Here is a 3,639-nt window from a genome sequence, read left to right as displayed (position 1 = left end):
TCCCGTTTAACCGCGCCACAAAGCCAAGAACGCGAAATATTACAAAGCAATAATTCCTGGGTGAGCACCAAGTTAGGAAACGAAGAAGAAGACGTGGGCTCACGTCCCGATAACGCGGAGTGACGGAGAAGCCTGGGGAGTTATGGCAAATCCGCGTCTCTGAGGCGCCTCAGGGCCCTTCAGCTTCTCCGCTCCCTCTTCACCAACGACTGACGCGTGTTTGCGCGGCCGGAAGCTCTCCCGGAAGCCCAGCCTGGCTCCCGGCTCCCCGAGGGCGTGGGTTCAAGCGTCCACGGGGTCACGGAGCGTCGTTGGCGGCGAGCGGGCTGCGAAACGGCCAACGCCCGGCGGTGTCCCTCGGGGCCGGGAGCTGGGCTGCGGGAGAAGAGACCTCTCCACGCCGGAGCGTCCTCGCCCGAAGGCGGGGGCCTAAACGCCTGCCTCGCAGGGCTGCGTGCAGCGTAAAGCCCGGCCGCGTCAGGAGTCTGCAGGGGTGAGGTGACAGCAAGAGCCCTGCAGAGGTGAGGTGACGGAGCGGTCACCACCGCCGCATCCCAGAGGCTATGACGGCCTCACTTTCCAGGTCCATGCTCTGCTCATCCAAGCCTGGCAACGTTCAGAAAACACATTTCTTCCCACTGCCATCTATTTTTATAGTCCCCATTAGCAAAAAAGAGGCATCAGAGTGATTAAGCCGGTGTTACTATTAACAGTCTCTCATTGATTTATGACAGCGCGAACAGAGGCAGCACCTTATGGGGGTGGTTAACTGGATACATTAAAACGTAAGTAATAAATCAATCCTGACTCTTAAAAAAAAAAAAAAGACAAGAATAAGAGATCTTAAGTTAGTTGCAGTATTTAGGGAAAGCACAGCATTTTGGTTTGTTTTTCCTAACAAGGGCCTTCTTTCTGGTTCTTTTAGCGTAGACAAGATTTTTCCTCACAGGAGCGCTCGGCAGCTGCGGTGTGCGTTGACTTTTCGCCCTCCCACTTATCACAGAGGAAAAGAGTCTTATCTCCAAAAGACAAAAGGCAGCTGAGCAACTGTGGAACCACCACTAACCCCATAAAATGACAACGAGGGTGCTGGTTCAGAGACAAGTTTCTCAAGAGCCAGAGACCCTTGGGTTCTAACCAAACACCTTCCTCCACAGGGTCACCTGAACTAGCTCCTCAAGTAGTCTCTTCAGCCTCTTCTAGCTTTAGATTCCTTAGCTTTAGAACGTGAGGAGATTCTAGAAGTCGTCAATGACAACCATGCTGACTTAAGTAAAATCATTCTTAAATATTATTGTGCCTGGCAATAGCAAATCATCGGTAATTTAACATCAGTTTTTGCTAATAAAACACCATTTGCTTCTATACTAAAATGCCTACCTTGGGGCGCCTGGGTGGCTCAGTAGGGTAAGCCTCCGATTCTTGATTTCTGCTCAGGTCATTATCTCACCATTCATGGGATCGAACCCTGTGTTGGAGCCTGTCAGCATGGAGCCTTTTTGGGATTCTCTCTCTCCCCCTCTCTCTGCCCCCCCCCCCCCGTGCACGCTCTCTCTCTCTCTCTCAAAATAAATAAATATACTTTAAAAATAAATAAAATTACATTAAATGCCTACCTTTTCTTCAAAGAATTTTAAAAAATGAAATGCTGAAGTAACCAAAGCTGGGGTTGGGACTCAGATGACTGATTCCCACATCTGGTTGCTGATCAGTTTTTCAATGAGCCTAAAATGTAGATGCATCAGCCCCAGGGAATCAGAACCTCCTGGTGAAGGGGGTCCTGGCCAGAAGCTTTATCTATCACAGGTAATCTTGATGAGCTGTTGTGCATGGGAACTAACAGCTTAGATAATTGGGACCTAAGAAAAACTGGTCCCATTATATCAAAAGCAAGAGCTAAAATAAATTCATCTTCATTTCATTTCAAATTGTGTCTCTGAGTTTCCTTTAAAAAGAAACTATTGTAGAAGGGCACCTGGGTGGCTCAGTTGGTGAAGCATCCGATTTCAGCTCAGGTCATGATCTCACAGTTCATGAGTTCAAGCCCCGCATCAGGCTCTGTGCTGACAGCTCAGAGCCTGGAGCCTGCTTCAGATTCTGTGTCTCCCTCTCTCTCTACCCCCTTCCCTGCTTATGCTCTGTCTCTCTGTCAAAAATAAGTAAACATTAAAAAAATTAAAAAAGAAACTATTGTAGAGAATCCCTGGTTTATGTGTATAAATGTGAGAAAATATAGATATGTACGGGAGCAATCTTCACAGGAGGAAAACACCCATGGAAGCCAACAAAGCTATGCATTGCCATAAAGGAGCTTCATTAAACACATTGTGGGATGGAAAAATGAACCAAATCATCATTTCCTTTTTCTGTTGCACTTGGTTAAAATGCAGTAAAGAGTCCCAGGAGCTATTGCAAACTGTCCTCTGATGACATGGCCCAGCAAAGCCTTCATTAACTTGTGTAACATCTTAAGAACAGGTGGTGTAGGGGCGCCTGGGTGGCTCAGTCTGTTACCTGGCCGACTTCAGCTCAGCTCGTCATCTCACAGTCCATGAGTTCGAGCCCCGTGTCAGGCTCTGTGCTAACAGCTCAGAGCCTGGAACCTTCTTCAGATTCTGTGTCTCCCTCTCTTTGTACCTCCCCCACTCATTCTCTCTCTCTCAAAATAAACATAAAAAAGAAGAATGGGTGGTATGTATGGGAGGTGTGTATGGACCCAAGCTTCTTTCATAATGTTCCCTTAAAGCTGGTCCTTCCCAGCACATACTGCCCACCCAGCAGCCCACCGCAAAAACCTGGGAACTCTGCTTACTCCCCTTGTCTCCTCACCTGCCTCAGTCAAGCAGTGATTAGAGTGTACTGTCTATTCTACCTTCTAGCCATCTTGCCTATGGTCCCCTCTACATGACCGCTGACCTCCGGCATAAGAGAGCCTTACATTTTCCCATCCCAGCTATTCCGCTGCCGTTGTCAGACAGGGCTCCACTCAGGGCCAGGGCCCTGACAGGGAAAGACACAAAAGTTCATGAACACTGAGGCTGGACAAGGCACAGATGGGACAGATGTGTACAGAGGGCTAGGGGCCTGATTTGAGACCCCACAGAGAAGTCTAACATAGAGCATACCAGTCTTCCTGTACCTTTTTACTGGGCAAATCATGAAAAGGGGCATCCTTAGGGGCAAGGTTTCTAACTAGTGGCCCCCAAATTCTTTCTCTCATAAGAGAAAAAATGTGCTGTAGGCTAGTAGATTACAGTAGACAAGACCTGAGTAAGAGCAGGTATGGGTTTGAACCCCATTCCTGCTGTGTCTTCTAGTTTTCATTAATTTTAACGTTTTTGGTTTTTTTGAGAGAGAGAGAGCATGTGTGTGCAAGCAGGGGAGGTGTACAGAGAGAGGTAGAGAGGATCCCAGGCAGGCTCCACGCTGAAAGTAGGGTGCCTGATGTGGGGCTGGAACTCACGAACTGCAAGATCATGACCTGAGCCAAAGTCGGCTGCTTCACCAACTGAGCCACCCAGGTGCCCCACTCTATGTCATCTTAAATAAGTTATTTAATCTCACTGGGGGTGCCCGGCTGACTCAGTCGGTAAAACGTATGACTTTGATCTCAGGGTTGTGAGTTCAGGCCTCATGTTG

General features: G+C 48.3%; 1 long non-coding RNA gene across 3 annotated transcripts; it reads left to right on the top strand.

Annotated features, from left to right (window-relative positions):
* The first annotated feature begins 316 nt into the window (after nucleotides 1-316).
* On the top strand, nucleotides 317-1,471 carry LOC120229913. Of its 3 annotated transcripts, none has more exons than XR_005527874.1 (3): nucleotides 317-785; nucleotides 926-1,320; nucleotides 1,438-1,471. It is a non-coding gene; the product is annotated as an uncharacterized LOC120229913 (long non-coding RNA). The 3 variants fall into 3 exon arrangements; XR_005527873.1 differs by lacking the exon at nucleotides 1,438-1,471 and having other exon boundaries at nucleotides 317-493; nucleotides 735-785; nucleotides 926-1,423; XR_005527872.1 differs by lacking the exon at nucleotides 1,438-1,471 and having other exon boundaries at nucleotides 317-521; nucleotides 735-785; nucleotides 926-1,423.
* The last annotated feature ends 2,168 nt before the right edge of the window (nucleotides 1,472-3,639 follow it).

Source organism: Hyaena hyaena, unplaced genomic scaffold, assembly GCF_003009895.1.
Source record: "Hyaena hyaena isolate Hyena2069 unplaced genomic scaffold, ASM300989v1 scaffold_36, whole genome shotgun sequence".
In the NCBI taxonomy this organism is placed as follows: domain Eukaryota; kingdom Metazoa; phylum Chordata; class Mammalia; order Carnivora; family Hyaenidae; genus Hyaena; species Hyaena hyaena.
Note: the sequence above shows the minus strand (reverse complement) of the source record. Positions and strands in the feature narration are given on the sequence as shown.